Here is a 14,106-nt window from a genome sequence, read left to right on the forward strand (position 1 = left end):
AACTGAGCTAATCCAACCTGCACATGAAGATGATGTCACTGCTGTTGTGGGGATAGCCAGTTAGGAGGCTCTTCGGTTGCCTGGTCTGGAAAGAATTGTGACTCAGGTTGGGCTGATAACTGTAGTTAGAGAAGTTTGGTGATCAACTGTTTCTTATATTGTGGTGGGAAATCTTTCAGTAGAACCAACTCAGATCTATGGATCCTTAACAGCTGGAGGAAGACAGTGATGGAGGAGTCTGTACTTATGACGAGCTCCAGGGTTATCTTACATACACAATGTTCGAGGGTTGGACTGACACTTCTGTATCTTCTTATTGCTAGTGAATTCCTTAAAAGAACTAAATTCATGAGTCTGGATCCACCCCAAACCTAGTCTCCTGAAGGTTTTCTAAAAATCAGATTTAACTGTCACTAGACTGGTTATCCCCAATGAAAAGTATAGTTCTCCTAGCCAATGGTCAGTAAAGTCTGCACTTTAAGCTCTTCCAATAGTAGTGATGAGTTTGTGCAAATTGGTCCATGCATTTTCCTGACTCACGATGTAAATGTTTAAGACTAATGGGCAAACTCACAACCTGCTGACATGGAACAGAGCAAAATCAGCTGACTCCAAGCCACAAACCACCCCAGCCCCATGCTAAAAATATCATTAATGGGCTTGATTAATGATACTTAATTTTGCGTTTGCTTTAATGGTAATTCAATAAAAAATTATTGGGCTGGGCGCAGTGGCTCACGCCTGTAATCCCAGCACTTTGGCAGGCCGAGGCAGATGGATCACGAGGTCAGGAGTTCGAGACCAGCCTGACCAACATGGTGAAACCCCGTCTCTACTAAAAATACAAAAATTACCCAGGGGTGGTGGCATGCACCTATAATCGCAGCTACTCAGGAGGCTGAGGCAGGAGAATCACTTGAACTCGGGAGGCAGAGGTTTCAGTGAGCTGAGACCGCACCACTGCACTGCAGCCTGGGCGACAGAGTGAGACTCCGTCTCAAAAAAAAAAAAAATATTATCCTTCATTGGGCAAAAAATCAGGGAACTCAACCAAAAAGATGTCCAAATTATAGTGCTCAGTGAAAAAAATTCATCACAGGGCAATAAAGGAGGTATAATATTATGCCACAGTCAGATTTGCATTTGATAGATAACTTTGGGCACCATGTAGAGGCTGGCTTAAGGAACAAGCCAGGGGACAAACACATGGCACCCTATTCTGTGCGGCCAGCCTCACACACCCTGACTTTCTCTCCTTTTGGGAAAAGACAGCAGCATGCTTGTTAATGGAAGATCTTAGACTTCAGATGCAGACCCTCACCAAATTTCTGGCTAAACCATGGGTCTCTACCTCAAAATTAAACAACACAGTATATGCAAAAACTATGAGTAGTAAAAGTAACAAATGTTACTTTCCCCCACTTCTTTTAAAATAAAGTAATATAATATTCTAAGTTAGTCATTCTCAAAGTAGTCTTTGAAGTTCATTTTCATCAAATAGCTGAGAACACTTGTTTAAAATACAGAGAGCCTGTGCTGGCCCTCTGAATCCAAGTGGTGGGGCCTGGCAATCCACATGTTGACAAGACCCATTTGATCGGATGCACACAACTTGAAAACTGCCATTCCAGACTAGCAGATGCATATTTAATTATTTTCCAATTGTTTCAAATGACTATAAGTTTGCTTTGTGTTATTTTTCTCTTCCCTAGCCATTGATAAACCTCTGAAAGTTCAGCCTAGGCTTCCACCAGACAACCTAGCAGAAGGAAGGCTCAATAAACAATGAATCAATACTTGATTGATCTATGGCATGCAAATTATATTATGCAAAACTTCTCTCATCACTACTAAAACTTTTCCAGATGTACAGTTTATTCACTGCTGCCATTGTCTTACAAATCCTTATGTAGAGTTTATTTCTGGGGACAGGGTAAAAATCCCTAGCCCGCAAGTGAGGATCTATGGAACTCCTGCTGGGGTCACTACACAACACAAACCAGAGTGAGAAAAAAAGGTTCCCTGCTCCTATTTTCAGCTCCTTACTCCTTCCACCACCCCAGTCTTGATAGTTAATCCTAGAAATTTTTCTCATTTGCTTACTTTAAGCTTTGCTGTTTATGGAAATATGCCTTTCTATCTGGAATTTGTAACGACCATATGACCATATTTCCATATTTCCTTGTTTTGGTATATAAGTCCCTCTCTCAAATGTATATAAATCCCATAAGTGATTAAAGGAATTTTACTAAATGGCCCTTTTGCCATTTGCCAACCTCTCTCTTGGCAGGTGTGACCCAAGGGGTCCATCACTTTGTTAGGCGGCAGATAAGCAAGCTGTGAATTCCAGTGGCCTATGACCCACCTTTGCTTCTCAGAAGCTTCCTCCTGAATTTATGTAGGGATACGATGCTGCGTAAATCTACCGTAAAAGTCCTTTGCACGCAAAAGACCTGATTCTTCAGGTCTGCGAACACATGCTTCATCTGTTTGACTTATATGGGCACCCTAGGGTTTGTATTTGTGCCAAAAAGTGGAAGCCAAGCTTTCATTGTAAACAGATGGTGCTGCTAACAAGGAAAGTAAAAAATTCTTCCAGTCACTCCTTGCACCAGAGACCTGAAGAAGATTCTGCTTTGAAAACAAATGAACAAAACTATCAAATACTCCCTCTCCCCTATTCCATAGGCTCTGGGTCAAAACACACACACACACACAGCCCCTCACATGCAGACAAAATCTGGTCTCCATTCCTCACTTTCCCCATCCTCCTCCCCATGCCAAATTCTACATTCCTTCAGTGTAGATACTATAAATATAAAAAGAACAGACTCAATCCCGAATCACGGGGGTGCTTTTCTTTGCATGACCACAACATAAGCACTGGTCCCTCATTTGGGGATTTTTATGAAGCCTTGAAGAATGTTCAGAATTCCAGTCTTGCTCAAACAATGTCTCTCACCAGTTGGCATAATTCAGATGTTGAGTTTCAGGACAACCTGGGGATTTCTGGTTAGAAGAAAACATTCTCCTGATGTGTCTCAATGTGAAAGATTTCCACGTATTTCCCCCTTTTTTCTTTCAGCCCAGAAGAAAAGAAATGTGGAAACGCATATGTTTTCTTTAACATGAGGGAATTTGAAGTTGATTGCAATCTCTCTGTCCCTAAGCCCAAAAGAGAAGTAGCATTATTATGCTATAATCGGGTCCTTTCTTAAATTTCTCCATTAGGTAGCATCTTATTACATAACCACTTTATGCTTTTAAATCTGAATATCATTGATAACAATCTCCTGACAGATCATACTTCCGGTGCCTAAGTTAGAAAGTGAATGACCCTCTGAGATGTCCTTTGAAGCATTCCAAAGGAAGGGGACACCCGTGCCTTGGGGCAAGACCACACTCAAGCTGTTCCAAAGAAATGAGGATCCCTTTTATTTTTGAAGTTTCCCCAGAGACGCAGATTCCACAGCCTCCCTAAGTAAACCCTCAGTGCTTCAACAGCATTAACGTTTTCATAGGAGAGTGAAGCCCACTATCAATGTACTCATTATTTAATTGACACTCTGTCCTTTGAGCCTTAGAAAATGTCTACATCAAGGCCTTTCTATTGTATACCTGAAAGCTAAATTGTCTATCTACTTGCGTAAGAAACCGTGAGGAAATACACATTTTTGGAAACCTTACCTCAGTCTCTGCCATCTGTTTAATGGGGATACCTGCTCTGCCAAACTCACAGTACTACTTGAAGGATCCAGAGATCACGTGTCAGGCTGCCCAAGGTACTATTTGTATCACCACCTAAATAACTGTTCTAAACCTGAATCTGGAAGTAGTTGTTTAAGCTACTCTATTATAGAAATAATAGGGATTCCTGAAATAATACTTTAATTATAAGCGTAAGTTAAAAATACAAACACGTGGTTCATGAAATATCACTTTAATGCTCACATAAGCAAACTATGTGTTGGCATCTCACAAAGCACCAGGGAAAAATTATTCCCCTAAAGATGCAGGACTTGCTCTGAAGAGCAATGGTAGAAAGCTATCTCCATGGTTTATCAATCGCAGATGCAGGGACTGGGTAGGTGAGGATGGAGGCGGCGAACTGCCTAACAGAAGGAAGCCCTGTACAAGAGAGACACACATAGATCACAGTGGTTCAGAAAGCCTAAGTGTGAATGCATAAGGAAAGGCATACCAGGCAAAGGGAACTGAAAAAGCAAGGTTATGACCTTACTCTCAGGTGAAGTGTAATTCAGGCCAGAAATTAATATAGTAAGAAAAGGGGCACTTTGTAATGCTAAATAGTGAAACTCAAAATGAGGCTACAGCAATTATGAATACATATTCATCAAACAACACAGTAGCCACTGTGTAAAGCAGGAATTACAGAAGACGAAAGAAGAAATAGAAATGAAAACTCAGTCCATGATAAATAAGTCAACATATCTTAAGTTCAGAAAAGACATAATTAATAAGATACATGTTATTCAACTCTGTATCCTGAAACATCATTTTTTCAAGTGGCCAGGAAACATATGTGAGAATTAACCACAGGTCAGGCCCACAAAGTTGACAAATTCCAAAAGATAGGAACATTACAAATCATATTTTTGGTCACAATGCAATAAAACAAAAAAATGTTTATCAAAATTTCAGTTATCAATATCAATACAGAAAATTCTAAATGAATACTGGCAAACAGCATTTACTAGCACATTAAAAAAATAATTACTGTGACCAAATGGAGCTTGTTGTAGGAATGCAAGAATAATTCATGACCAAGAAATTTATTATATTCCATTAAATTAATAGCTCTATGGAGAAAAAAATATATGATCATTTCCAAAGACACCAAAAAGCGCATTTGGACAAAAGTCAATAATCACACTTGATCCACCCCCCCCCTCATAAAACAGCTTCTAAGAACAAATTAATATTCTCTTAGCATAATAAAATAGATCATTCGCAGCCCAAAGCCCACATTATGCCCTGAGCCCCTGGGCATGGGTAATCACTGAAGCCGTTTCCATTAAAATAAAAAATAAGACAAGAATACCCACTCTTACTACTGTTATTTAACATCATACTAGACCTAATAGATAATGAAATTTGAACAGAGAAAGAAACTAAAAGTATAAAAATTGTAGAGCAGATGGTTAATCTTTATTTTTAGATTACATTATATAGTTAGAAATACAAGAGAATTGGGAAATATTTATAAACAGTATGAGTAAGATAGAATGGCACACAAGGAATACACTGTAATTAGTTACTTATATCCAGCTAGAAGATGTAATGAGAGAAAAGACCCCATTTACAATAGTAAACAAAGATAAAATACCTGTGAATAAACTTAGTACATGTCCAAGACACATATAAAAAAACTGTAAAACATTCCCAGAGGACACAAAATAAGATTTGAACAGATAGAAAGATCTACCTTTTTCTTAGCTAGAAAGACTCGATAACATGAAGAAGTCAACTTTCTCTATGTTAATTATTTAAATTTAATTCTGATGATACAAATAGGAATAAGAGTTTCTATTATTGTTTACTCTGAAGTTTTTATGGAAAAATAATAAGGAAAACTGGGACACTGAGAGAGAAGAGCAATGAGAAACGATATTAAACGTATAATAGAAGTGATTAGACATTAGATATTCAGTAAATATTAAAAATTAAAAGCATTGATTATTAATTGGTGTGGTGGTAGCACCCAAACTAAAAAAATCAACCAAGGAAATATAATGTCCAGAAACAGACACAACTATACACAGGAATTTAATAGATGATAATAATAGCATCTCAAAACAGGGTAAAAGATTATTATCGTGAAGTGGTGGTGAACCAAAGCACAGGCAACAGAAGCAAAAATAGGCAAATGGGGCCATATGAAACTTAAAAACTTCTGTGTATCAAAGGACAAAATCAACAGAGTGAAAGGTCAGCCTGTGTTACAGAAAAAAAAATTGCAAATCACATATCCAATAAGGGATTAATATCCAGGATATATATATATATATATCCAATAAGGGGTTAATATTCAGGATATATATTTTTATATATATATATATATATATATAACTTCTACAACTCAACAACAAAAATAACCTGATTTTTAAATGGGCAAAGGACTTGAATAGACATTCCTCCAAAGATGAAATTTACATGGCCAACAAGCATATGGAAAGATGCTAAACATCATTAATTACTAGAGAAGAGAAAATCAAACCCCAATGAGATATCACCTAACACCCATTAAGATGGCTGCTATGAAGAACACAGAAAGTAACGAGTGTTGGCAAGGGTGTGGAGAAATTGGAACTCATGTGCCTGTTGGTGGAAATGTAAAATGGTGCAGCCGCTGTCGAAATCAGTCTCACTTCTGGGTACATAGCCAAAAGAAATGAAAGCAGGATCTCAAAGAGATATTTGCTCATCCATGTTCATAGCAGCATTATTCACAATAGCAAAGAGGTGTGGGCAACCCAAACATCTACTGTTGGACTAAGAGATAAAGAAAAAGTGGCCTGTAATCCCAGCACTTTGGGAGGCCAAGGCGGGCGGATCACGAGGTCAGGAGATGGAGACCATCCTGACTAACATGGTGAAACCTCGTCTCTACTAAAAATACAAAAGAAATTAGCTGGGCACCTGTAGTCCCAGCTACTGGGGAGGCTGAGGCAGAAGAATGGCGTGAACCCGGGAGGTGGAGCTTGCAGTGAGCCGAGGGGGAGCTTGCAGTGAGCCGAGATCGCGCCACTGCACTCCAACGTGGGCGACAGAGTGAGACTCCATCTCAAAAACAAAACAAAACAAAAAAAGTGGTGGCCGGGCACTGTGGCTCATGCCTGTAATCCCAGCACTGTGGGAGGCAGAGGTGGGTGGATTGCTTCAGTCCAGGAGGTAGAGACCATCCTGGGAAACTTGGCAAAACTCTTGCCTCTATTAAAACTACAAAAATTAGCCGGGTATAGTGGCACACACCTGTAGTCCCTGCTACTTGGAAGGCTGAGGTGGGAGGATCACTGGAGCCCTGGAGATCGAAGCTGCAGTGAGCCAAGATTATGCCACTGCATTCCAGCCTGGGTAACAGAGTGAGACCCTGCCTCCAAGAAAAAAAAAAAAAAAAGTAAATGTGGTATAGACATACAATGGAATATTATTCAGCCTTAAAAAGAAGAAAATCCTGCCACATGCCACAATATGGATGAGCCCTTGAGGATATTACGCCAAGTGAAATAAGTCAGTCACAAAAAGACAAATACTGTATGATTGGAGGTGATTAAAGTAGTCAAATTCATATAAACATGGAAAAGAATAGTGGTTGCCAGGGGCTTGGAGGAAGGAGAAATAGAAAGTCGTTCAATGGGTATAGCATTTCCGTTTTGCAAGATAAAATGTTCTGGAGATCTTTTGTACAACAACATGAACAGACTTAACACTACAGAACTGTACACTTAAAAATGATGGAGATGGTATATTTTACGTGTTTTTTAACAACAACTAACATTTAAAAAATTATTCTTTTTGAAAGTGATAGTGGGGCGACTGGATCATTAATAATAAAGCAAGATCCACACCTTAATACCTTATACACTAAACCAGGATAAAATATAAATCAACAGGTTAGGCACAGTGGCTCATGCCTCTAATCCTAGCACTTTGGAAGGCTGAGGCAGGTGGATCACCTGAGGTCAGGAGTTCCAGACCAGCCTGGCCAACGTGGCGAAAACCCATTTCTACAAAAAATACAAAAATTAGCCTGGCATCGTGGCGTGCACCTGTAGTCCCAGATACTCGGGAGGCTGAGGCAGGAGAATTGCTTTGACCTAGGAAGTAGTGATTGCAGTGAGCCAAGATCGTACAATTGCACTCCAGCCTGGGTGACAGAGTGAGACTGTCTCCAATAGATAGATAGATAGATGATAGATAGATGATAGATAGATAGATAGATAGATAGATAGATAGATAGATAGATGATAGATAGATAGATAGATAATAGATAGATAGATAGACCGACCAAATATCTAAATATCAAAAATAAAATCAAAGAATATATAGGATAAGATAGCTCTATCCATGACTCATTTAAAAATTGATAAATTCAATTAAATAAAAATTAGAAACTTTTTTTAATGTCATGAGATATCATGAGCCAAGTCAAAAGACAAATGGCAAAATGTGAAAACAATCTGAAACTCTTAACGCAAAGGGATAATCTCCTTAACATACGTGGAGTTTCAAGAACTGAAGAACAAGACCAAGAACCCAGTAAAATATGGGAACATTATATAAACAATAAGGCCACAACAAAAGAAATAGAATTGGCTCTTAAATATATAAAAAACTTGCTCAACCTCACTCAAAATCAGAGAAATGCAAGTCAAAACTATCTTGAGACATCACTTTTCACCTATCAGATTGGCAAACATCCAGAAGTTTGATTGCACATTTTCCTGGCAAGGCCGTGGGGAAACAAGTACTATTTAACATTGCTAGTGGAAGTGTAAATAGGTTCAGCCCTTTGAAAGGCAGCTTGGCTGTATTTATCAAAATTCGAAATGTAAAATCCAGTAATCCCACTTGTGGGAATTAATACTATAGATATACATATACTTGCACAAGTGTAAAGTGTCATGTGTGGACGTTTGTAACATTGTTTAATAGCAAAAGATTGGAAACAAGTCAAATGTCTATCAGTGGGATTCTGATTGAATAAATTGTGGTGCATTTATCCAAGGGAATGCTATGCCACATTAAACATAGGCATGTTTACTCTGCACTGATATGCATGTAAGTCTCATCGTGTCTGTCTTCTTCTCCAGACCCTCCAATGGCTGTCTGTTGCTCTGAGGGTAAGTCCTAAGATACTTACACTGGTTTACAAGGTCCTGCACCATCTGGCTGTCCTGTCTCTCTGACTTCATATGACATTCTACATCTCACTTTCTCTGTTTCAGCCACGTTGTCCCCTTTGCTGTTCCTCAGACGTGCTAGGCATGGTCCCTCCTTAAGGCCTTTGCACTAGATTCTTCTGCCTGGATCACCATACTCTCCAAATAATCCCAAAGCTCACTCACTCCCTTACCATGATCAAGTCTTTGCTCACACATCACTGTCTCAAGAAAGCCGCCCCTGGCCGCTCCGTTTTAAATTAAAATTCCCCACTGACATCCCCAACCCCCATTATCTTGCTCAGTGTGTTCAACTGCTCTTATTATGTCCCAACTCAACACAGAATTCACTTGTTTAGTATGTTTATTTTCTGCCTAATGTGCCCCCTGCCCAAGACATAAATGCCAAGGGACAGAAACTTTTGTCAGCTTGTCCCCTGCTGTGACACCAACATACACAATAGTCCGTGGCATGAAGTAGGTCTTCAACAGGTGTTTGTTTCCAAATAAATGAATTATTGAACATACAATGTGGAAAGGACTATAAAGTGCATACATATTTAAGTGAAGAAGTAAGATGAAGCCCAGTTATTGTTCTGCCTATAGTAATTTTTTTTTTTTTTTGAGACGGAGTTTCACTCTTGTCACCCAGGCTGGAGTGCAATGACACGATCTTGGCTCACTGCAACTTCTGCCTCTTAGGTTCAAGCAATTCTCCTGCCTCAGCCTCCCAAGTAGCTGGGATTACAGGCACCTGCTGCCATGCCTGACTAATTTTTGTATTTTTAGTAGAGATGGGGTTTCACCATGTTGGCCAGGCTGGTCTCGAACTCCTGACCTCAGGTGATCCGCCCACCTCAGCCTCCCTAAGTGCTGGGATTACAGACATGAGCCACCACGCCCGGCCCTGCCTATAGTATTTTTTAAAAATAAAGAAAAAGAGTAAGAATGTATTTAGGCCAAAAGAAACCTGGAAGTCTACAGAGAAAACTATCATCAGTGGTTACCTGGAGGGAGATGTATGGACTGGGCATATGGGGAAGAGTGGTAGAAAGGAGACTGTGGTGCATGTACTTTTATATAAATTACGCAAACGTATTACTTATTAAACCATTAAATTATCAAAAGAAAAAAAAGCTGATGTCAGCTCCCAAAGATTGTAATTCAGTAGTTCTGAGCAGGGCTCAGGGGAATCTGCATTTTCAACCAGCTCCCCCACCCTCCCATCCCTTCCTGGGTGGGGTAGATCACCATCAAAAATCACTGTCACCACTACCTCTCCTGAGCCCAAAATGCCACAAACTGTGTAACATTGGGATAGTTCTCATTTGGAGCACAAGCAAATGGGCAGGCACATCACAGAAACAAAAGGCAGAGTTTTCAGTAACATTTGACACCACTAATAGCTGCCACACAAAAGGTAGCCTCCTTGTGTGGAAGAATAGCAGAAACTTCATCTACCCTTCAGTTTCATCCCCACAAGCAAGCTGGACCACTAAAAGGAGTGTCCTCTCTGTCTAAGACATTTATATATGTTGGGTGTTTAGACTAAATTTCAGACTTCTAAAACATTCACATGTTTAGCGAAAGTAGTTGGAGGCGTTGCTTCAGATTTCTGCGCTCATGGTGATCATATACTGAAATCCTCCAAATTTTTCCTTCTACTTTCGCCCGGGCATTTTAATTAATAAAATGTCCTTCCTAACTCACAGAGGAAAGATCTTTCTAAGAACGCTTGCTGGAGATGAGAAAGGTGGTAAGGATCTGAAATGTGTCTTAGCAAGACTCACCCAACAGGGCCACCCTGCTTCACTGTGATGCCTTTCAGATGAACAGAAGTATTCGGCTCTTGTTATTCAATGACCCTAATAAAACTTTACAACTGAAGTGTAGAGGAAAAAATAAAAAGATCTAATGACATACAAGAAGGGACGGAACCTGCCAACCCCAGAATATTTTCAGTCTGAAAAGCAACCTCGTCCTTATTAACTTTACACTGATTCCCAAAGAGGGGAAAATTTAATAAGGAAGAAAAAATTCAGTATTTCATGACTCACCACTTCCTCGGGATAATAAATATGAACTAAAGATATATACACCGAATGCTTTTAACATTTTATTTTCACTTCAAAAAATATTGTTTGCACTATCTCTATTATCGACCTCTCAAGGTGATTCTATTTCTGGAACGCATTTTTTGATATGGTTTCTAATTCAAAGATCTGTCACATCTTTGATATTTCATAGGCGCTATTAAAATTAATAGCTTCATGTGTCCCTCATGAGTGTCTTCCTCAAATTTTCAAATGGTTTGTGGTCTGTTTCTCAGACTGGCCAATGACAAGCAGTTCTCGGACTGGAAGATGGAAGTAGTGAAATAATCTTTAAAAATGTGTAAAAATTAAGCACTGTCTGCCAGGGGCTTTAGAGTTGGCAAATAGGCCTTTATTAAATGGTTGGTTTTGTTTCTCCTATTGTTTCTCCCTAATATCCGTCTGTGTGGTAACTGAGTCACCATGACATAATGCCGCAGAGAAAGACTGCAGGACAACCAGACGTACACATGTTCGTCCCTCAATGAGTCGCAACCTTGGGTCTGTTCCCTAGACATTGGTGGAAAGACTTGATTAATGGCAGACTTGTTCAACATAAAAAAGAACAAAGACCAGATTTATTTTTGGCATTCCTTTTCCTAGGGGCTTTATTTGTAATGGGGTAATTAATTTATGGCTTTGCAGTAAGGCGGCATCAGAGGAGCAATTTAACTCACAAGAGGTAACGCAGATGGAGAGTACAACTGAAAGATACCTTGTGTGGAAGGGTACAGAAGGAACCTCAAGCTGGACGTTGATTTCTTTTATCAGTAATACAAATTCACTACTAGCTGCCTCTTGGATTTCCCCCTTGAGAGCTGCAACGTTTCCGAAATGAACAGAGGTCTTTAGGAAATGCCCCAAACCATAGCTGAATAGTGGCTTTAGAAATCGCGGGTGGAACTTGCCTGTTACCTTCTTGCAATCCCCCCGCCCCTGGGCAACGCAAAAGCCGTCCTAAGTGTTATAAGGGCATGGAGTGAGGGGAGTTATTTCTGGACATTAGCAGCATTCCTCCCCAGGACACACCCTCTCCCCCTCCCCAGCAGCCCGGCTCTCCGACACACTCCGCGCACACGCGCCCCTCGGCGAGACGCGGCGCACTCGCGCGCTGCAGACGGACCGCCTCTCACCGAGCCTGAGTAGTGGCCGCTGCGCCGCCAGGAGGCTTCCCGGGAGCCGGCGGGGCCCAGGACGTCTCGAGCGCAGCAGGCGAGGGGCCGGCCTTTCGGCAGCGCGGCTGCCAGTTAACTTTCTCCGTTGCATTCTGCAAACTAGATCGCATTCAGAGCCCAGAAGTTGCAAGCTGGGAATAAGCGAGATCTGAAAGACCCCCAAGAGGAGCTTGTTTGGGAGTGGGGGCAGACGGCGTTTTGTGCCCAACCGGTAAGTGGCAGTATTAAATCTATGTACACATGCAGGAAATAAAGCTTTGCAGCGTTTCCAGGCAGTGGCACGCAAGTACTCGTGCGAAGAGTACTGTTTGGGGTGTTTAGTTGTAGTGGACTCAGAATACCGAGTTCCACCACGGTTTTCCTAATCCCTTCTTCGGACTCCTCTTTGGGGGTTGGCGGGGGCGGGTCCTGCTCCGCGGGGTTTTTCTGTTGTTAGAGTTGGGGTGGGGGAGGGGAGAAAGGCGTGAGGTTGAATAATCTCTCCGACCCCCCTCACCCTTTTTTTTTTTGTTTTTTCATTAAAAAAATGATGCTTTTAGAGAAGCTTCTCTTTCATGTGTTTAACTTGCCTGCAGCGGTTTGAGCCCAATGAGTTTGTATTTTTTCTAATTACTTTGTAATCGGCTCCATCCTCGGTTGAAATAGCAGGAAACTTTCACAAAGCAATCAATTTCTGACAGCCTAAGAGCTGCTCAGTTGCTGAATGAGGTCTAGCTGGAAACACTTTGTTTCTCACAAGGTTTTGGTGATTTTTCCCATGAGAAATCTGGGCGTTTTCACACCTGTTGCTTTTCAGTTGCCTCAAAATTGTTTGCTTGTTTGTTTGTTTTCTTGGGTTTCACTTGATTGCAGTTCTTTGTCTAACCAAATCCGATGCTACTTTCCCGGTTCTCCTTCTCTCCCTTTGGACGGGGTCCCTGTTGTTAGCATTCAGTTGGCTGTGGTTCTTAGGGAACAAGTGGCAGGCAGAATACAATAGGGAAGAATGCATTCCTGATGACTCCTCTACCATGGAAAGACTGAAAAACTGACAATCTCCATTAGTTTTTATGGAAAGCATTGCTGACACTTTTATAAATATTCAATTTTGGTGAGTTCCTGAAATTATTTAATCCAGAAGTAACCAGCGTGACTTTTACAGAGAGAGTTCCCCTAATCTATTTGCATTACAAGCATAGAGACCCTGGCACCTGAACACCCCCAGGAGGCTGAAGTCACCTTTCACTTCACTGGCAGGTAGGCTACTGACAAGGAAAGGGGTGATGGAATGTGAGGAGAGGGGCAGCGGGGAAGACCCCCTGAGAAGGGGGCTGTCCTCCAAGGACCAGCATGATTTCAGCTTTCTGATGATTAAGAAAATCATCAGGATATTGGAATGTAATTTAACATCCTAGTAGGTTAAGTTGAATTCCTGTCCACATAATGAAAAAGACTTTCAATCAGCCCTTCTCACACTCAAGTGGAGCTCAATGGAATGCTTGTTTATTTCTGTTGCCGATAAATCCATGGGAAATCTCTGCTGAGCCCAGCAATTTTAAAAAAGCAAGTTCCAGCTTATAATTGCGCATATAATGGCAAACAGGGTATTTTCAGTAACCTAAGACTCTTACATTTCCCCCCACGGTTGTTATAGAGGTTACATGAAGATGTTATGAGCATGCATTTGAGCTTACCCACCCCCAACTGAAACGGAAAGTTATCCTTTGGTGTCTGATGGAAAAGATTGTTGCCAGATACCTTAGGAGGCTATAAAATAACATGTTTCTGAAAAGATCATAACTAGTAGACATGAGTGTCTATAGCTACTATATAATTTTTCATTGTTCCTTTAGGAAAGAGACCTACTTTGATCACTACAGTGTTTACATTTGTTGTTTACTTGTTGTATGGTTTTGCTGAGTCTTTTTTCTTTTCTTTTTTGCGATTGAAAATCTC

The 14,106-nt window shown here is 40.7% G+C and overlaps 1 protein-coding gene across 5 annotated transcripts in view; it reads left to right on the forward strand.

The window, feature by feature from the left end:
* Nucleotides 1-14,106, forward strand: part of PALLD (palladin, cytoskeletal associated protein) — a 434,220-nt gene that overhangs the window by 114,789 nt on the left and 305,325 nt on the right. The window contains exon 1 of one of the 5 annotated variants that reach the window (XM_003257948.4): nt 12,137-12,382. The exons of the other annotated variants lie outside the window; for them this stretch is intronic. The gene's annotated coding sequence lies outside the window, so the exon portion shown is untranslated. Of the gene's footprint in view, nt 1-12,136; nt 12,383-14,106 lie in introns of those variants that run through there. 5 annotated transcript variants of the gene reach the window in all.

The sequence above is a fragment of the Nomascus leucogenys genome, chromosome 7b (genome assembly GCF_006542625.1).
Source record: "Nomascus leucogenys isolate Asia chromosome 7b, Asia_NLE_v1, whole genome shotgun sequence".
NCBI lineage: Eukaryota > Metazoa > Chordata > Mammalia > Primates > Hylobatidae > Nomascus > Nomascus leucogenys.